The sequence below is a fragment of the Dasypus novemcinctus genome, chromosome 19 (assembly GCF_030445035.2).
Source record: "Dasypus novemcinctus isolate mDasNov1 chromosome 19, mDasNov1.1.hap2, whole genome shotgun sequence".
Taxonomy (NCBI): Eukaryota; Metazoa; Chordata; class Mammalia; order Cingulata; family Dasypodidae; genus Dasypus; species Dasypus novemcinctus.
In genome coordinates, this window is record NC_080691.1 from 20,984,904 (window position 1) to 21,006,370 (window position 21,467).

The 21,467-nt window shown below is 52.1% G+C and overlaps 1 protein-coding gene across 1 annotated transcript in view; it reads left to right on the plus strand.

Moving 5' to 3' along the window:
* The window catches only part of CUX2 (cut like homeobox 2), a 264,720-nt gene that overhangs the window by 180,269 nt on the left and 62,984 nt on the right, over window positions 1–21,467 (plus strand).

The window sequence follows — 21,467 nt, forward strand, 5'->3', positions numbered from 1 at the left end:
TCAGACCTTCAAAGATCCTATTTCCAAGTAATGTCACATGCGTGGGGCTGGGGTTAGGACTTGAACACGTCTTTCTGGGGACACAATTCAACCCAGAGCAACTCTTCACACATATTAACTTTTCAAATCCGTCCCAAGTCCCTATGGGGCAGGGGCTGTCAGTGAACCTGTTGTAGCAATGAGTAAACTGAGGCATGGGGCCTGGCCGTAGGAGGGGCCTCAACTATCCCAAGAGGCATCTGCCCAGGAACTGCACATTTCGGCTCTGGCCCTGTGAGTCCCAGGCCCACCTTTGGCCCCATTCTCTGGGACAAGGCTGGGAGTGTCTCAAAGAGGCCGAGGTCCAGACGCCATGGCCTGATTTGGCTTTATATTCCACATAATAGCTTGAGGCTTGGGTTCAAATCCTGATCCACCACTTAACTAGCAGCTTGGAGCTATAAAATGATTATTTTTTTTCTTTATTTATTTTTTAATGTTACATTCAAAAAATATGAGGTCCCCATATACCCCCCACCCCCCTCACCCCACTCCTCCACCCATAACAACAATCCCCTCCATCATCATGAGACATTTATTGCATTTGGTGAATGCATCTCTGAGCACTGCTGCACCTCATGGTCAATGGTCCACACCATAGCCCACACTCTCCCACAGTCCACCCAGTGGGCCATGGAAGGACATACAGTGTCCGGTAACAGTTCCTGCAGCACCACCCAGGACAACTCCAAGTCCTGAAAATGCCTCCACATCTCATCTCTTCCTCCCACTCCCTACCCCCAGCAGCCACCATGGCCACTTTCTCCACACCAATGCCACATTTTCTTCGATTACTAATCACAATAGTTCATGAATAGAATATCAGTAAGTCCACTCTAATCCATACTCTATTCCTCCATCCTGTGGACCTTAGAATGGTGTGTCCACTCCACAGCTATCTCAAGAGGGGGCTTAGATTCCACATGGATGTTGAATGCAATTCTCCTGCTTTCAGTTGTAGGCACTCCTGGCTCCCTGGTGTGGTGGTTGACCTTCTTCACCTCCATGTTAGCTGGGTGGGGTACGTCCAATAAACCAGAGTGTAGGAGTTGCAAGTCTGTTGAGGCTCAGGGCCTGGCTATCATATGGTCAGTCCAGAGATTCAGGTCCCCTGGGTATACACGAAACCCCATCACCAACTACAGATCCTGTAAAAGTAACCGGAGAGGCTTGTGGACAAAGATCACATCTGAGTCCAGCTCCATCACACAGAAACACCAACTCCAAAGTAGGGCCAAATAAAATGATTATTTTAAAACGCTCTGATTTCTGTTCAGAAAAGCTGTTATGTTCAGTTATAGTGCATTGCAGTAAAAGGATATAGAGTAAAATCAACTGAGGAAAAAGACACAGCGATCTGGGGCAGAGGTCAGGAGAGGCCAGGCAGGAGCTTCCGGCTGTCCTTCCCAGCAACACACGCACGGTGTTGCCAGCCAGGGACGCTCACCCGAGCACGGTGTCTGGGTTTTCCTGGGGCCAGTGACATAGGCCTGGGGCACCCACTTGATGACCTCCCATCCCCCCAGAGGTCAGCTGGGACAGCTCGGCTCAGGGCTCCTGCCATAGAGGACACTGGTAACAGACTACGGCATGGCCGGGACACTTACCAGAATATTCCAAGGGCTTAGAGGTCCTCTCCCAGGGCAGTCAGGGCCAGTCCTAAAGACTGGAATGTGCTGGGCTTGGAATGTGCCATGTTAACCCTTTATTGCACAGTTTTTTGTAATAGTTACAAAAATAACTGAGAGATATTTGTCCAAAAAACATTGCCCCTCAAAGCAGCAAGTTTTTATGGGTTTCAGCTTGCAGGCAAGGAAGGACCATTGTAATCATCCCTCTCTCTCCTGACGGCTTGACTCTGAATTATTTCTGGAAACAGAGCTATCGATGCTGTTTTAAGAGGCCCCAGACTTGTGAGCATTCACGTGTTCTGTTCCCTTCTTCCAGAATGCTTTTCCTCCCTCAGCCTCTCACAAATCCCCACCTGTCCTCCAAAGCCCCACCCATATGGGGCCTGGGCTATGAGACCTCCTGACCCCCAGTCCCTGTCCTCACCTGGGCCTCCTGGCTTACGGCCTCACCCTCAGCACCCCACGCTCCGGCAGGTGGAGATGCACCGTGGACATCCCTGCCTTTCCCGCAAACGGCTCAGACATCTCAGGATCCAGCCCCGTGTTTTCCAGATGTGCTTATCCAGCGCCTCCCGCCAGCGGCTGGGTGAGCGCTTCAGAAGACAGGCTTGGCAGCACACCTCCCGCTCACGACACAGACCACGGCCTCTGAGGCCTTCTGCCCACCAGCCCTGCCTTCTCTCCCTCCCTGCTCTCCTTCCCCCTTTGCATCCTTCATGCCTGTCCTCAAAAGTCCTCTCCCTTACCTCAGGGCCTTTGCACCTGCTCTTGCTGCTGCCCGAGCCTAACACAGGGATTCTCATCCTCAGCGCGAGCGCCGTGTCAGGCCAGGCGGTTCGTTGAGGGGTCTGACCCGTGCGTGCAGGGTGAGTAGCGGCATCCCTGGCTCACGCCCGCTGGATGCCAGGAGCAGCTCCCCTCTGTCGTGACCACCAGCAACGTCCCCCAGCATTGCCAAATGCCCATGGGGAGCCGAACGGCCCTCGGTTGAGAGCCGCTGAGCCAACACCGCCTCCTCCCTCGGGTCTTTGTTCAAATGTCACTTCCTCGAGGAGGCTTCTGCGGCCCCCCAAACTCAATCAAGCCCCCCTGCTGCAGGCTCTCACAGGACCTGTCAGTGCTTAGCCCTGTTGGTGAGTGTGTATTTGTTTGCCTAATTATTCAAATAATACGTGTCCTTCCCCTTAACCAAAGGAAAGAGGAAGCGTTTTGTAGGCTGTGTTCTCAGGTCCCTCATGGTGCCTGACATAAAATAGGTATGGAATATTTATTAAATGAATGTTGACGCATAATAATATTGGCAAATATTGCTGTAAGTCCTGTGGTCCAAGCCATGTTCTAAAGGGCTTTACAGATATCAATTCTTAACTACCCTATAAAGTAAATGTTATTTATCAACATTTCACAGATGAAAAGAATGAGGAACAGAAAGGTTAGTTAACTTACCTGAGATCACACAGCTAATAAGTGGCAGAGACAAGATCTGAGCCCATGTGGGCTAGCTCCAGAGTCCTGCCCCGACCTGTTATTTAGCAAGCACCTACTATGTGCTGCATACTGGGAATACATGGTGAACAAGAGCTATGTAGCACTAGGTTTTATATGGATATATAAGCAAACCCAGTCAGTTCCAGAAAGGTGGTTCTGTTTGCAGGTGAGGATGCTCAGGCACAGAGAGGCTCAGCCAACGAGCAAGGTCACACAGCTCACTGACAATGAAACGCCTACCTTTATCCCCAGCCTCATCTTTTGCTTCCTGCTGTACCCTGTGTCCATGGAGTAGGGACACTTTGACGATTTAACCAGTCAATTATAATAATATTTTCTCTTCGAATGGTTAAAAAAAGAAAAGTTGGCTTGCTAAGGTATAATCATGGCTCAGAGGCCAACCTGACATTAGTTATTAATTAGGCAATTATGCATTCCACAGTGATAATTGCTTTGCTGCAAAGTCACCAAGCATGAAACGGGCCCATGCACAGAAACGCAATCTATCAATCTGAGTAGTTGCAGCCCAGTTGGGTTTTCTCACCTTGAGTCAAGTGTTCGCCGTCACAGGGAAACAAAAAAGGAGTGAACGTCGCATCGATAGGCAATAGCAAATCGAACCCTCCACCGGGGCCTGGCCCCAGGGAGGAGCTCCTGCTTGCACTGAGCAAAGGTCATCAGCTCAAATGGCCAGTCCCTTTGATGTCACAGCCAGTGGAAATCTTTCACCTCCTTCCCTTTTCTCCCGCCTTGTTGTGTAGGTGGAGAGGAAGAGGGCCCTCTCTCCTCCATCTGTTTGCCTCTCCTCCTGCTTTTTGCAATAACAGGGGTCGGGGAACGGCAACTGCTGGCGCTTCCCAGGCAATCAGGAGACATGGCAGCCGCTCCCTCTGCGTTCTGTCTCTGGCCTCGGTGGGACAGGGAAGGAGCCACCCCCCCACCCACCCCCGCCTACAGCCAGCATCATCCTGGGGACCTCCGAGGAGGGGGCGTCAGTGTTGAGGGCCCTGGAGGTTGGCCTTAAGAGAAAACCCTTTGGATGCAAGGAACAAGACCCTAGCTAGTTGGCACAAAGAGGAGTTATTCTAATACTAGCAGGGATGATATTAGGGGGCACCTCCTCCTTCCAGAGGTGTGGACGGGGCCCGTCAGTCCTCACTGCAGTCCTGTGAGGGGAGTATTGTTATTCTCTCATTTTACAGACGGAGAAGCTGAGACCCAGAGAGATGAGGTGACTTGCCCGAGGTCCCACAGCTGGTGGTGAAGCTGGGATTTGGACCCAGGCTTGTGACTGCCCCATTCTCCTGTGACGGCAGGAGAAGGTGCAGGAAACCAGCCAGAACCAAGGCAGCGCCTCCCCCTCGAGGAGCAACGGGCCTCGTCTCTGACTGCCTCGCTCATCCTGCCCTCTCTCTGGGCTTTCTCGGCTTCCCCACACCCAGTGGTGGAAGGTGGCTGCCCCGAAGTGGCCATCTCCATTCTCAAGGGCACCCCACACACAAGCAAATAACCCAGACATGCTGAAATCAACCCGTCCTGATTTCAGACTCCTGGGATAAAGAGTATCATTGGCTTAGCTCGCCAGGGTCTGCCCTCACCCAGGCTGCTGTGGCAGGAGGATGTCTCAGAGCAAGCATGGCCGCGGGCCCAGCTCAGGAAGAAGGAAGACCACAAACTGGAACAGCAGCCTGGCCAGTGGCCTCATCCCGTCCCTAGACTGGCTTTGTTTGACTAGCATAGACTTCCTAAAAATGAAATTAGAATGCCGTTCAAGGAGCCCATTTTCCCCACAGTCCCTTCTATTCCCGTAGTTTTGCCCCCTCACCGGGCTACTGCACACACCAGAGTTACCTGCCAGGTCCCCACAGGCATTTGAGGTTTTCTGCTCTGGAGGAGCAGGAGTGAGCCTCAGCCAATTGCGTGGAGTTGTTGCCTGGATAGACAGGTGTCCACCTCAGGGTCTGGAAAGCTCTGAAGGTGTGTGGGTGTTGGCCAACCCCATAGTGAGCAGAGACCCCACCAGAGTTTGGCCACACAGGAGGTCAGTCTCATGAGGACCCAATAGTCTGTATTTTGTCTGGAAGTCAAGGCAGACATCCATGTTGCTGAGAAGGTGTGGCTTCCAGTGTTTCCCATTGGACCCAGGTTGCTACGTCACCTTGTGTCATTCTTCCACGTGATTTGCCCACCCTAAGACCTTACACCTCACACCACCGCCTCCCCCTGCCCAGTTTCTCTATGGGAAGGGAGTCAAAACCAAGGAGCCCTGCTCCCATGTCAAGGTTTACTTCCTATCAGCAAGATGGCATCCAAGTCTGGAAGGAGACTTCCCATGTTGACTCAACCTCATGGCCCCCCCAACCCATGTTCTGTCAATGGCCAGGCCCCTGAAGGGGCAGTTTGAGCTGCTTCCAAGCTTCCTGGAACACCCCTTTTAGATGAGCTTTCACCCTTAAATGTTTCTGATGCTTTAGAAAGCTGCTTTCAGCTACCTAACCCCTCCAGAAGTTAGTCTCATGAGCTGACCCCTTACAGTGTGAAGTAGGACTTAACTGTCACTCTTCTAAATTTTCCTCTTTTCAAGGCACATAGTACTGACATTTTGAAATGTGGTAAAGAGGCCACGTTCTCCCATCCATGCTTTCTTTGCCTGATGGGGGCAGACATAATCATTCATCATTTCAACAGCTATTTATTGGGCATCTACTGTGTGCCAGACGCTGTGGTAAGCAGTGAACAAACCATTCTAGCAGAGTATGACAAATCAGTAACAGTATCACCCGCTGTTTGCTGAGGGGCTACTCACTTTGACATTGAACCAGACTCCTTTCAATCATTACATCATTTTTTCTTCACAACAAGCCTGTGATACAGTACAATTGTTATTTCTCCCATTTTAGGGACAACAAAGGAAACTAGACTCACCAACGTCTAGGGTCTTTCCTAAGTTCACCACAGCTGATTTGTGGAGCTGAATCAAGTTGATATCCTTCTAGACCAGGCATTGGCAAATTAGGGCCTGTGGTCCAAATCTGGCTCACTGCCTGTTTTTATAAATAAAGTTTTATTGGATCACAGTCACGCCCACTCATTTAGGTTTTGTCCATGGCTGCTTTTGCACTCAGCAGCAGAGTTCTGAGTCATTATGACTGAGACCGTATGGCCTGCTAAGCCAAAAATATTTACTCTCTTGGCCCTTTACAGAAGTCGTTTCTTTTGTTCTAGGTCAGACACTTGTAACTGTCAAGTGCTTAAGTTTGACTCAAATCATATGTATCTTCTTATAGTCATCCCTTCCTTCCTTGCATCTCTCCCTTCCCTCCCTCCCTCCTTCCTTCCTTTATTTTACTCTTTATTATGGAAAAATTCAAACATACAAAAGAGAATAAAATAATGAACTGCATGGACCCCGTTTCAACAATTTTTCACTCATGGCCATCCCCCTCTCCTGACCCCAGATTATTTTGAAGCAAATCTTAGTTGTCATATCATTTCACCTATAAATATTTTAGTGTGTCTCTAAGAGACAAGGACTCTCTTTTTAAACATAACCACAATATCATTATCATACCTAAAATTTGTAACCATAGTTTCTTTTTTTTTTTTTAAAGATTTATTTATTTTTTTTTTTTTTTTAATTCCCCTGCCCTCCCCCGGTTGTCTGTTTTCTGTGTCTTTTTGCTGCGTCTTGTTTCTTTGTCTGCTTGTGTTGTCGTCAGCGGCATGGGAAGTGTGGGTGGTGCCATTCCTGGGCAGGCTGCTCCCTCCTTCGCGCTGGGCGGCTCTCCTTACGGGGCGCAGTCCTTGCGCGTGGGGCTCCCCTACGCGGGGGACAGCCCTGCGGGCAGGGCACTCCTTGCACGCATCAGCACTGCACATGGGCCAGCTCCACACGGGTCAAGGAGGCCCAGGGCTTGAACCGCGGCCCTCCCATGTGGTAGACGGACGCCCTAACCGCTGGGCCAAAGTCCGTTTCCCATCATAGTTTCTTAATAGCATCAAATATCCAGGAATGTTTTAGAATCCCTAATTAGCTCCTAATTTTTTAAATAGTTTTTGTTGTTGTTGTTGTTGTTGTCGATATCTGGACTCCAACAAGGCCTACACATCGTCATGATGGGTTGATAGGTCTCTTAAGTGGGGTGACTAGCTGTCTTGGTTTGGCCTGGACCAGGGCGCTTCCTGGGATGAAGAACTTTCAGTTTTAAAACAGGGATAGTCTCGAGGCACAAAACTCTGCGCTAAAACAGGGAAGCCTCGGGCAATCCAGGATGACTTAGCTACCCTATTTCCTAAGTCTCCTGATCTTCTATAGACTGTCTTTCCATCTTTTGTTTTTCCTTGCAATTCATATGTGGAAGTAATTGGGCCATTTTTCCTGTAGATTTTCCTATATCTGAGCTTTTGCTGATTGTGTCCCTGTGGTGCCCTTTTTATTTTTTAAAGATTTATTTACTTATTTATTTCAGCACCCCCCACCCCATTGTCTGCTCTCTGTGTCCATTTGCTGTGCATTCCTCTGTGTCTGCTTGTCTTCTCTTTAGGCAGCACCAGGAACCAATCCTGGGACTTTCCGGAGTGAGAGAGAGGTGCTCAATCTCTTGCGCCACCTCAGCTCCCTGGTCTGCTGCATCTCTTATTGTCCCTCCTCTGTGTCTCTTTTTGTTGCATCATCTTGCTGCCTCAGCTCTCTGTGCAGACCAGCACTCCTGCGTGGGCCAGCACTCCACTCGGGCCAGCTCACCTCGCGGGCCAGCTTGCCTTCACCAGGAGGCCCCAGGAATCAAACCCTAGACCTCCTATATGGCAGACAGGAGCCCAATTGCTTGAGCCACATCCGCTTCCCCCTGCGGTGTCCTTTAACTTGTTCCTGTCCCCTGTATTTCCTGTGCATTGGCAGTTGGTGCCAGAGGCCGGGTCCGATTCAGGTTCTGTGTTTTCAGAGAGCCTACTTACAGGTTGTGCAGGACGCTTCCGTCAGGAGGTGCACAGTGTACCTCCCGGTCACTTCCAAGGCGGAGCCAACCTGATCTGGGACCGGCAGGGATGGCCATCTGGGGACATCTAAACCCCTCCCCCGACATGTCAGGAACCCTCAGCCGTGTCCTTGGAGAGCTAACATTCATCATTAATACTGGAAGTGGACGCCAGGGGTGCTGGCAGCCGTGTGAGGTAACGACGTTACTTACACACAGCTACCCACACCTGATTATTTCCGTTTTTCCCACTAAATATGTGCCTCTCCCTAGTTTGCTGCCATCCTGGCTCTCAGCTGGCAGGGATGAGGGTGGGCATGGGGGCTGCACCAGGGCTGCCTGACTTTGAGAAGCAGCAAGGAAAGTGGGGTTTCCGCCCCCAACTCCCCCTCCTCTAATAAATGGAGGCAGGTGGCTTTCCCCAGCAGAGCACAGGGACTGCAGCACCATTTCCATTTCTAACCCCGGGGGAACTCTTCTGTATATTGTTCACCCTGTAAATCATGTTGAATCCAGGTTTGGTCATATGGGGTGGTGGGAGACGTGGAGGGGAACAGAAAAATTGCTTCCATTAAATTGATACTGTTAGTGCTCCTAGCAAAGAGAGAATGAGAAAAAAGTGGGCAACATTCGAACCAAAAGGTTTGCACTGCTCTTGAGTATCAGGTGTGAGGGGAAGAGGTTGGGGTGGAGGGAATGGAGCTGGTTCTCCCCCAACCCAGGTGCCTCTTTGTATCCTGGAACCTGGCAGTGTCCTCAGAAGAGTAGAGGGAAAGAGTTGGGGGCAGGAGGGGCATTTCATCCCCTAAAGCAGAGTTGCAAACTCACATGCCCACAGGAGCCCAGTGGATAAGCTAAACAAGAAACATCGACCCAGGTGAGACAACAGGGAGGAGTGAGGACTGAGGCAAGGCGGGGTCTCTGTGCTGCCTAAATTTTACCCAGCTCTGGCAGGTTACAGCACCTGGACTCGCAGCCCTTTGCAGGGACTGAGAGCACAAACTGTGGAGCCAGGCTGCCTGCCTCCAAGGCCCTGCACTGCCCACTCTCCTAGCTGTGTGACCTTGCGCAAGTCTTTGACCTTTCTGTGCCTCCGTTTCCTCATATGAGAAGTGGAGGTGATAACTGTACTTGTCACGTATGCTGGAGAAGCTCATAGAAGGAATTCTGCATTCAGTGACGCTGGCAGCTTGAAAGCCACCATAGATTCCACGGTGTAAAGACCACAGAATTTGGCCCATGCCCCAAATCAGGTGTTTTCTGTTGTGTATTTTTCACGGGGTTGTTAAACCTTTATCAGCACACACATCACTGCACCTGCCTCCTGGGGCTTTTAGGAAGATTTCAGGCTTAGTGTTTGTAAGGAACACAGCTCTGTGCCTGGAGCACCGTAAGCACTTGGGAAGTTTTTCACTGTTCTGGCGGTTCTTCTTTCGTCAGTGCTACTGTCACGCAGGAAGGTGAACTTGCTGCAGCCACATTTTGTCAGTGTTCCCAGAGGAGTGAGGAATCTTGATTTTCATGTCATAGCTCCTGATTTTTAAATGTTGGTTTCAACATTTCCCAAATCCGAACCAAAGTGCCGGTGTGGGTTTGGGCCGTGGACCCCACATTTGCACCCTTGGGCTCAGAGAGTTGGACTCAGTGCCTGGACTTTCCCCACCTTCTGCCATTGCACGTGCCTCCCTCACGTCCCTCCTCTTCCAAGCAAAAACCTCCTCGTGCTCTGCAAGCCGGTGTCACCTCCTCCTTGAAGCCCTCCTCCACCCTGAGCCCTCGCAGAAAAATAATCACTCGCTCCCTGACTGTCCCCTCTCAAAAGGAAGCTTTCCTTCTGCCCTTTTCCGTGGCCTAGCTCTGTCTTACTCTAGGCTTGTGGGCCAGGGCTGTGTACATGGAAGATCACGATAATTAATAATGATAAAATCAATATCTAGTAAGTTTGCCAGGTTGTGTGCTAAGCACTTTTTATGCATTACCACCTTTAATCTTTATAACAATCCCCTGCTATGGAAACTGAGGCACAGAGAAGAGAAGTGGCTGCCAAAACCCCGCAGAAGGGGGCAGGAGGGGGAGTCAAACCCAGGCACACACCCGCTTCTGGAACCCACGTTGGGGAGCTGAGCCCACAGCCAAGAACCAGAGCTGGAAAATCAGCAGCCATGAGGCTCCCGGCTGAGCAAAGCTGAGCAGCAGACGGAGCGGGGCACGAGTGTCCGGCTGAGGCTTCACGGGACTGTCTCGAGCCACACACCACAGAGGCATCCAAAAAGGATGCTGCTATATTTAAAGCGTGGGTGGGGTGGCGCTTCTGTGGCATTTGGGTGGCCGCCTCTCCATAAAGGGCACACACGTTCTTTAGCTTCACTCTTCTGGGCTGGCATTTCAGAGAACTTCCTGGGATTGCTGTGAGAGGGGAGACCACCACCACCTGGGACCCTTGCAGCCCTCCCAGGGGCAGGGACGCCGCGGAACATGGCTGATAGAGCGTGGGGCAGCGAGAGCTCGGGTCACGGTCAAGGTCACCAAGCCAGCTCAGGGTGGCAGGCGCCACCTGGGCCTCACATACAGACTCCAGAGCGGCTCCCCGCTGGCCATGGGCAGGCTGGGTGGCTCTTAGCCTTGCTCACCCTCTGTCAGCACTCAGCAGTTTGGCTCCAGCCCTTGGGTTCCAGAAGCTTCCACTTCTCTTGCTCTCCCTGGAGAGTGCTAACTCCTAAGACACACTCATAACACTCTGGCCAGAAATTCCAAGAACCATCTAGGGCTTGACCCACCTCGCACCAAATTTAACAGTGAACAAAGCATATCTTTTAACTGCTGGTGTCATCACACCCAACTAGAGAGGAGGGCCAGCTGGGTCCCCACTCTGTAGGTGGAGAAACTGAGGCACAGAGGCAAGGAAGGGCGTTCATTCTTTCAATCCTCCATCACCCACTGCCTGCTCTTAAGTGCCGCCCCCATGCCAGGCCCTGTGCCGGCTGCGTCCCCCACTCCCAGTCGCATCCTCCCAGCAGCCCCGAGTTTACTCATTTCACAGCTGGCCAGACGGAGGTGCTGAAGGCTCAGTAACCCGCGCAGAGTGCCAGCCAGGGGTGCAGATTTCAGGTCACAGTCGCTCAGCCTGACTCCAGAGGCCTGTTCTTTGTAGCCCTTCCTTGAACCTGTGCTAGGCCCCAGCTGCAGCCGTTCCCAGGTGCCCCTTTCGGGGGCCCACCCTGCCCCACCCACCCCCGTCAGCACACAGAACGCTGAGCCCTGCTGGGCCCGCCTCGGCTTTGAGCTTCTCACCACCCAGGAAGGGACAGAATCATCCAGATGCTCTCAGCGGCCCTTTCTCTCCGAGCCTAGATGGAGTCGAGTTAGGAGGGCCTGACCTTTCAGAAGTCAGGGTGGGGGGCTCCCACGGAGACTTCCTTCCAGCTTGGAAAGGCAGTTCGCAGCCACGCGGGGCAGCCTCGGAGCCCGAAAGCCAGACAGAACCCATTGGCAGCGCTCCTGTTTTTCACGCCCTGCTTTTCACCCCGCCTGTGGAGGTCACTGTTGGCCCAGGTGGTAGGAGGGGCAAAGGGGCTCAAGAAGAGGGCGGGGAAACAAAGCAGGGAGAAAGGGGTGTCAGCCTAGGCCAGGAGAAAACGCGAATGCTCTTGGGTCTGCACACGTCCACACCAGTACCGCGTGGTGGGGGAAGCCACACGTGACCCGCAAACTGTGGCCGTCTCAATGGGCAGCCGCTGCCGGACCCCGGGGTGGCCAGATCTGAGCTCCCAAGAGAAGTCCGCAATCTGGAACTCTGGTTTTTCAGTGCTGGCTCAATGTATATGCACATATTTTTATGCTCACAGTACTCGATTAAGGTATACTTTCCATACACTAAAAGGCACAGATCTTAAGTTTATAACTTGAGTTTTGATGGCTCAAATATTTTTAAAATACATCGATGGGGTGCATCTGGGCCTCGACCCCTAGTCTAATGCCCCATGTGACACCATGAGTGAGATGTGACCTTCCCCTGCATAGTGGTATCCCAAGCCAGGGGCGAGGGGGTGGGCTTCGGTGAGATGCCACCAACAGTGCATCCCCCTGTAACACTCTCCATTAAGAGCACAGACTCGTGAGCCAGGCTGCTGGGGGCTCAGCTCCTGGCTTGGCCATTTGCTGTGTGACTCTGGGGAAGTCACTTCACCTCTCTGATGGCCTCAGTTTCCCCATTTATATAAAATGGTAAAGTCGATAAAGCCAGCCTTATGGGCTGTTGTACAGATGAAACGTACTAAATGCTAAAAGCAGCGCCTTGACAGGTGTTCACTGGTATTTTTCGTCAGTAATCTTGGTTAGTCCTCAAGGATACTGTAGGCAAAAGATGGGCTGTGCCTCGGGGTAGTTTCAGGTGGGCTGGTGGGTGCCCCACCCCTTTCTCTCCCATTCAGGGTCTTCAGAAATGGGAGGAAGGGAATTAGACTCACCTGAACATGAGTCTAATTCACCAAAAATGGAAGCTGTTTGCCCACTTGCCATGGCAGGGACTCATGGTTTCCAGCCCCAAACATCCCGCCACCTGCTTGGTCAAGGGCTCTGAGTGCAGAACCCCTCCCTGGCCCGCCTGTGCAACTTGGAGCCGCCATCTGCACCTCTCTGGGCCAATGAAATGAGAACCATCCTCCCTGCCAGGGCTGCCCCCAGGAGCGTCGAGAGGCTCAGATGTGCCCATTCCCATGAAAGGTCTTTGCAAGCTCTAAAAAGCTCCAGGTCAAAAGTGGAAGTTGTTATGAGTAAACCAGTTATGCAGAAAAACTAAGCCGTTGGTGAAGCGGGCCTAACCTTTGGGGGGACCACCTTGTCTGGACAGAAACCAGCCCCGCAGGGATGCCGGGGCGGCGCCCTGGATCCATAGCCCCAGAGTCAGGCACGTGGCTGGAACAGCACTGCCAGCCGGGGCACCGACCCCCGCCCGGGGTGCTCCCAGCTTTTGCAGACCCTGATCACCAGATGCCACGTTCGTGGTGTCAGCAGCTCCCCAAAAGAGAAATGGGACACAGCTGCTCGCCAGTGCCCGAGAACCTGAATTCCAATCATCCAGCTTCTTTCCCTTGCCACACCCCAGGCGAGCAACACGTCTGTCCCCTTCGAATAATTAGTTGCTTTTTTGGCTTCTTATATAAGCACATAGTTGATTTTGTGTAATAACCCCAAAGCGAATTTTATTTGTAAGGTACTAAAGAAAGCCTCCTGTCCTTTTTATGCCGAGAACCCTTGGAAGAGGAGTGAAATTGTGTATTCGCTGCTAAAAAAAGCCCCAGCTTATACAATTTTAACAATAGAAAAATGATCTTTGTGCTTCGGTGCGTGGATGCTTAGAGGAAAACAGGCAGTCTGTTCAGGTGGCTGGTGAATTACAAATGAGAGGTTCGCCTTTGTTTTGAGTGACAAGCAATTTAAATTCAGCTTTCATGGAGGCCTGGAAAATGTTCCCCCCAGAAGAAAGAGAGCGAGAGGGAAAGGAAAAGAGAAAAAAGCTTCCTTTCCGAAATGAGCGATTATACCAGTTGCCACTGAGCCGAGGTGAGAAGTTAGGAGTTCATTTGATAATTATAAAATCAGTAGTTTGTGATTGGATGTAATTGATGATTACACTGTTGCTAATAGCAGGCCTGCCAGCCTTCGCTTGTGGGACATTTCATTTTTGCGCTGCTTCCGAGCCGTGAAAGGCAGCTGGCGTGGAGCACCGTCCCGCTGTCCCGGGGAGCCTGACAGAAGTGCATTTGGGGGCCTGGATTGTGTTGGCAAAAAAGTGTTCATTAATGCCGACATTTGAAAACATTCTGCTCTGTGTCTTATTTTTACCCTGGGAATAATTACAAATATGAGAATAAAACCCCACGGTGCTCTTTTCCCCTCCTCGTGCTCCCCGAGCAGACCCACCCTTCCGGCAGAGCCTGGGTGGGTTTCCTTGGCCTTGCGCTGCTTGGGTTAAAATCCTGGGGTGGGGGGAGAGTCTGTCTGTCTACTTGGTTGAATTAGAATCATTGCACAACCGAGTTAGAAGGGAACTTAAGCCTTGAGCCCAGCACCTGTACTGTACAGATAGGGAAACTGAGGCTCTGAAAGGGATGTGACTTGCCCAAAGTAGAACAGGGACATGTGGCCCCAGCTGGAACCAGAACCTCGGTCTTCTCACCCCACGCTTTTCCTCCCTGCTTTGCCCCCTGCTGCTGACTTCCCAAGTGAGGGCTGGGGTCCTCTGGGGCCTCTGTCCCCGCCCCACCGTGGGTCCCCCCATCAGGGAGCTTGCAAGAGGCCTCCACAGAGCCATGTGCACAAGCCCCAAAACGGGGTGTTATGTTACCCCTGGCTCCTTCCTCTCTTCCTCTCACTCCCCACACCCAATCTTTTTCCTGCGCAGCAAATCCTGCAGGCCCAGCCTGCAGAGTTCATCTGGAATCTGCCGTCTTCCTGCTTGAAACCACCACTCTGGCCTGCCTGGACTATTGCAGTAGCTCCTCTGGTGTCCCTGCTTCTGCCCCAGCCCCCTCAGTCCCTGCTCCATGTGACAGCCAGAGGATGCCTGTTAAAACCTGGGTCAGACCTTGTCCTCTGCTCAAAACTGTCCCTGGGCTCCCCATCGCCCTTGGAGAAAAAACCCAAGTCCTCACAATGGCCCTGCAATGTCCTGCCCTGTGCTTCTCCTCCCCACCCCCTCCCCTTCATCCACCTTCTCCTGCCACATTGGCCTCTTTGCTGTTGCTCAAACAAGCCAAATTACTTCTGCCCCGGGACCTTTGCACCTGCTGTCCTCAGTCCAGAATACCTGTCATCCAGAATTCTGCATGACTCCCTCTTCTCCTGCAAGTCAGCCCAGGCATCCCCTTCTCCTGAGGCCTTCCCTGGCCCTGCTGGGTAGTCCCCTCCCCTACTCCTCCCCCCACCTCCTGCTTTTTTTCTCTTCCCTTACACTCACTTCCCCACGTTCTAAATTTCATTGCCTGCCTCTGTCACAAGAAGTATCAGCTCCACGGGGCAGGGATTTGGGTCATTCTTGCTCATGCTGCATGCCCAGTGCCTGGAACAGCACCCCACCCTCGTTGGTGCTCGATAAATACCTGCTGAGGAAATGAATTTATTGGATACCTGTGATGTGCCAGGCACTGTGTTAATGCTTGATATACATTAATTTATTTCGTTTTTTAAAATGCCAGTCCCTGGCTCTGGATGCTAATAGTCTCGTTGGGGAAATGGAACAGCATCAGATAAAAAGTTGACATTGGCTCAGGCCAGGTCATCATCAGATGCTGAGTGATGCCATGAGCTCAGAGGAGGTCGGGGCGCTCCCGTTGAGGGCCGAGCACAAACACCCCCATTTCGGGGCACGCGGTGCTTTTCCTGACACCTCTAAGGAGGAACCCCACTTCCGCCAGGCCATCTGTAGTCTCAGAGTCACCCCCAAGGAAAACACAGACAGGGACGCTTGTCCTCCAGCAGACAGTCACTGGGTGCCCGCCGTGTGCCCTGAGCACCTGGGCTGGGTGTGAGGGACACAGCTGTAGACGGACAGAGTGACTCAGCCCTCGCGGGGCTCAGACCCAAGAGCTGCCGAAGGCGCAGCCTCAGAAGGCAGCTTCCGGGGCGGGCCGGCCTGGGTCTGCCTGCCTGGGAGAGGGTCTGCCCACGTGAGTCAGCCCGCTGGCACCTCCCTGGGAACCGGCCGGAACGAGGCGACGGCCTGCCATAAGGCAGCAGGCTTCTAGAACCTCAGCCCGTCTGCTAAACAGCTCTTTCCCTCGGGTGCTGTCGTCACAAGGCTCCGTCCAAACACACCACTTGCCACCCCTTGGTATTAAAAAGGGTGTTTATCCTGGGTCGTCAGGCCTGCCGGCTTCTCTGTGCTTCCTACCAAAGCAACCATTCTTTCTTTTTATGTTAACTGTGGTAACAAATATAAACACAGAACTTCTGCTGTGGACACTCTTTAAATGTGTACTACAATGGCATTAATTTACATTCAAAGCAACATGAACTTACCAGGTGCAATGGATGTATCACGATGATGGGAGAGAGTGTTGCTGTGGGGGGAGTGGGGGGCGGGGGCAGTGGGGTTGAATGGGACCTCATATATTTTTTTTAATGTAATTTAAAAAAATAATAATAAATAAATATTTTTTAAAAATAAATAAATTAATTAATTAATTAAAAAAAAAAAAAGCAACATTTTGCCCTTAAGAAGGCGGCAAACGGCCCAAACCCTATGCCTGGTGTGATATCTGCCTTACCCTTGCTTACTCTTTGCCTTTCTATGCCTCAGTTTCCTCATCTGTACAATGGGCTAAACGACCTCGTGGGGAGATTTGTGAGGACCAAGTGAGAATGCCTGATGGGAGTTGGGAGAGGGAGGGCATGACTCCCCTGTGGCACGCACAGTAGGTGTTCAGCAAACGCCACCTGCTGGGACAGCCATTACTGCATTTCCCCTGCGTCCAGGCCCGCAGGCTGCACAACAGGGGAAGATTGTAGAAGCTGGGCCCGCACCCCTGGAAGAGAGACCTCAGAGATCAGGCTCTGAATCTGAACGCAGGCCTTTCACCTGCGGATGCCACGCTGCCTGCTGTGCCCCTCGCTCTGCGCGCCCCTCACTGTCCATGGCCCCTCCTCCCGCAGGCCCTCCTTGGTCTCTGAACCCCCGTGCACCCCATGCACCCCAGCTCTCCACAGACACCCCTCACTCTCCATGCTCTCCCTCCATCTCCGCATCTCCCCTGGGCTCCGTGTCCCCTGCATTCTTGGTGCCCCTCACCTCCATGCCCCCCTGCCTCTCTGGGCCTCCCCACGTCTCCGTGAACCCCCTGTTCTACTCGCCCACCCCAGGACCCTCTTTGTTCTCCCTGCTACCCCCCAGATCTGCAGTCCCAGAGGGAGAGCCAGGCTTCAGGGTGCCTTCCAGGACACCCTCTCAGGGCACCCCTCCCCGTCCTGCCCAGAGCTCATCTGCTGGGCCTCGTCTCAGGGGGGCTACTTCCGAGGCGCTCTGAGGACCCAGCCTTCCCTCAATTGCCTGTCAGTCTTCAATCCCCCAGAATTCCAGGCCCGCCAGACCCCCACCCCACACCCCTGCTCCACCCTGCCCCACCCTCCCCAGAGCCCCGCACACAGGGGTAGACAGATGCCGTTCTCAAAGTGTATCCATGGAGCCCTATTTCCAGGTTGGTTCTTGTCCAAATGCATTTGGGGAAATGCTGGGTTAAGCCAAGCCGAAGTGGGTTTTGTCCTGCAGATCTTGTCAGCGTTTTCAATGTGCTGATACCTGTCTCACGTATCCACAGAGAAAGAGTGTGCTACTTGGTCAGGGCCCCCCTCCTCGCCCCACAGGACCCTGTAACCCACTATGAGAAGCACTCTTTCTAGGTGTGAGTCTGGGCTCTGAGGTGAGAAGATTCTGGGCCCGGCTATCACCTCCCTCACTAACTGGTTCACTCAGCTTGGCCAAATGACATAGCTTCCCTGAACCTCAGTATCTTCCTCTTTTGGTGGCGGCCCTTATAGTGCTCACACCATCGAGTTCTCAGAACATTCAGAAGACTAAGCCCTTTGCACAGTGAGCGCTCAGTTCCCAGAAGCTCTACCCAGGAGCTGGGCATGGAGCACTTCTCGACAGTGATAGATGTTGTCACTGTTTTCCTGGGCAGCCTCAGGGACCCCGTATCTGCCGTTTCATACCACCTGACAGGCGAGAGCTGAGGGGCTGGAGCGGGCTTTTGCCTTTATCTGGCTTGGCGGGTTCTACACCTGTTCTTTTCAGCCTCGGGGGACCAAGTGCATCCTTGTCCCCCGTATTCCAGCAGTGGCATAAATGCCACGTGCTCCGGCAGACGCCGAGCTATTTCTGATGATGACCTTCTTGAGAGAGTCTCTAGCTGGCCTTCTCCTCCTTCCCCAGATGGCCTTCGGAGATCTGCCTGTCACCAGCCAAACCCGTGTTTCGAGACACACTGCCCCGCCTTTCTCTGTGGCAGGCACAGCGACAGGCCTTCATCTAGGCAGAGCTCACCTGTCCTGGGGATTTGGGCAAGGTGCACTGGAGTTTCAGACCCGGGAAAAGACATCAGACGTAATTAGAGGAAGAACTGCCTGACTTGTTAGAAAGCTTTGTACCCACTTCTTTGAGTCTCTTTGCCAAATGTTAACTCATTCTGTTCCAGTGGCTTCTTGGAGAAGCAGATGGAGACTTCTTCCCCTTAATGGATGAATAAACTGAAGCCCAGAGACCTTTCGTTTTATTGGGCCCAGCCTTGGGCCAGGCTCTGACAGCATCAGGAGTCTAGAGACAGGCTCATGGCTCTGAAATAAGACCGAATGAGGCAGGGCATCCCCAGGGGCCCATCCCGAGAGTCCGATTCACGATGGGAAGTCCCAACCATGAGCTGATTCCACCCAAGTGCCTTTCTAGAAGAATTTTCGATCTCTGTGTTTGAAAATACTGTGCAGTTGTTAGATGAACCTCTAAAGCAGGAATCAGCAAACATTTTCTGTAAAGGGCCAGATAGGAAATATTTTCAGGCCCAACGGTCTCTGGTGTGGCTACTCACCTCTGCCATTGCCGCATGAAAGCAGCCATAGACAATACATAAAAGAACGTGCCTGGTGGGGGCTAATAAGACGTCATTTACACTAATAGTAGAGGGAGCGATTCGGCCTGTGGGCCATCATCTGCCGACACTTGGTCTCATGCAGTGCTGTCCAGTAGAAGTGCAGAGCAAACCGCAGGTGGACTTTGAAGTTCTCTTAGTCGGCACATTTTAAAAGTAAAAAGAAACACGTCAATGAATTTTAACAATGTATTTTATTTAACTCAGTATTCCATAATACTATCATGTCAGCATGTAATCAATATGTAACCAAGATTTTTTTAATTATGAGATGTTTTTCATTCCTATTCTCATTCTGAGTCTTCCAAATCTCATATTTTCGCTTATAGCCCATCCCAGTTCAGAATAGCCACTTTTCAAGCACCCACGTGGACACTGGCTTGGACAGTGCAGCTCTAGGGCGCAGACGACTTTAGAAGCAGACAGTTACGCAGAGAAATACGGCAGTACAAACGGACAGGTGCTGTCATGGGAAAGCAGAGACAGGGATGCACTAGAGGAACCTTCTAGCAGTCGCCCCCTCCCTGCCCGGAGTTGCTCTTTAGAAGTTTTTGGAACGTTCTTACCCTCTCCCCAAGCCTCAGCCACCACCCGTGCTCAGCACGGACGCCTGTCCAGCGGGGCATGTGGACTTGCTGCTGGCAGCCTTCAGCCCTTTCCCACCTAAGCGCCGTGAGAAGGCGGCTTCTGTTTCTCTTGGCTTCCTTGAGCGCCGGTTCGGCAGCGCGGCAGCCTCGGAGCTGGTGCAGCCCGAGATGACTTAGCGGGGCAGCGGGGCAGCAGGGCAGTGTGGGCGCCCATAGCTGGCCCCCCCAAAGGGGAGGTTTTCCTGTCCAGGAAAAAAGGAGCCGGTGTCTGGATTCAGAGGAGCACTTTGAACCCCCAGACCTGGGGTGAATCCGGGCTCTGCCCTTTACTAACCGGGTGGCCTGGGCAGGTCACCTGGGGATGGAGAGGGGCGCCTGAGGGTGTAAGGGCACCCGGCCCGTAGTAACGCCCAGCATGGTCTTTGTTATTATTATTACTAGCCCATCAGAGGTGCCCCCTGAGCTGTGAATTAATTGCTCCCTCACACTACTCACAGGAGACCCCCTGGGGTTTGCTTCCCCCGCCCCATGTCTCAGTGTCTCACGGGCGTAGCTGCGTCTCCCCCTCCACCGTGGGTCCCAGTAGGACCCGTGTCCTGTCCATCTCAGCAAGAGTGAACATCTGCCCACGTGTGGTGATTTTCGCTTTGCCTGGTTGCCAGGCTGTGCTCCCCTGCCCCCTGCCATCTTCCCCTGCTCAGGGAGACAGGTCCTGATGTTCCATCCCCCAAACTAGGTCAGCCGCACACTCTCTCAGCACTCCCCCCAGTGCTTTCCCACTGAAGCACTGAACACCTATAATTAATGGATTATCCGGGCCTCTGCTTGAATGTCGCCTCCCCATTGGACTGCACGTCTGATGAGGGCAGGGCTTGGGTCTGCATTATTCACTGCTGGGTTCTCAGCCCAAAGCTCCTGCAGTAGGTGCTCAGGAAATGTTTGTTGAGTGAATGAGAAACTCATTCACTCTGGTAAGTGAGATACCAGGGCCTGTTCTCAGAATAATGGAGCTTTTGTAATTGACCTTTTTTTTTAAGTGTAATCTTCATTAAGGTGTTTCTCCAATCTAGCACCGTGTCCTCATTTGTGGATTATTTTTTTTTGGTTTTTGGGTTTTTTTATCCCCCCACCCCTGCCTTTTGGCAGCTTTTTGCATGCTGTCTGCTCTTTGTGTCCATTTGCTGCATTCTTCTGTGTCTGTATTTATTTATTTTTATTTCCCCTGCCCCCTTGCAGCTTGCTTGCTGTCTGCTCCCTGTGTCCACTCACTGCGCGCTCTTCTGTGTTCTCGCTTGTCTCCCTTTTTTGTTGCGTCACCTTGCTGAGTTGGCTCTCCGCGGAGCTTGCAGGCCGGCTCTCCACGGCGTGCGGGCGAGGCTTCCTTCACAAAAGGAAGCCCCAACACGTGAACCCCGGGCCTCCCATGTGGCAGACGGGAGCCCAACTGATTGAGCTACAGCCGCTTCCCTAACTGACCTTTTTTTAATCACATATTCAACATCCACCATACATTTCTTTCCACCATTCTTAAACAATAAATTCTATATGGATCTTGTAAAAGGCCAGGCTGTCCAATAGACACAATGTGAGCCACAGATATAAATTTAAATGTTCTGACAGCCACGTTATAAAAACTAAAAAGAAATAGGCAAAGTAAATTTTAATAATATATGTTATTCAACCTAGTATATTTAAAATATCATTTCAACATGTAATTATTATTAAAAATGTCAGATGGAAAATGTACATTCTTTTTTTCTTACTAAGTCTTCGAAATCTGGTGCATATCACACACTCACAGCCCGTCTCTGTTGGGACTAACTCAGTAGCCACACGTGACTCCGTAGCCATACGTGGCTGGTGGCTGCCATATTGGATGCACAGCCTTAGAAGAGCTTGACTTGGTTTTCACAGTCAAGGCAGCTGTGAGGACAGAACGCTGGAGTCCATAGCCAGGCACAGAGGGGTGAAGGTGCCGAGCCCCTGCAATCCCAGGCCCCAGTGCCCTTCGAGAGAGAGACCCATCCAGGCATTCTGGCACCTTGGCAGGGCAAGGGAATGGTTGCGTGGATGTAGCATGTCACCATCTGGTCACCCATTTACTCATTC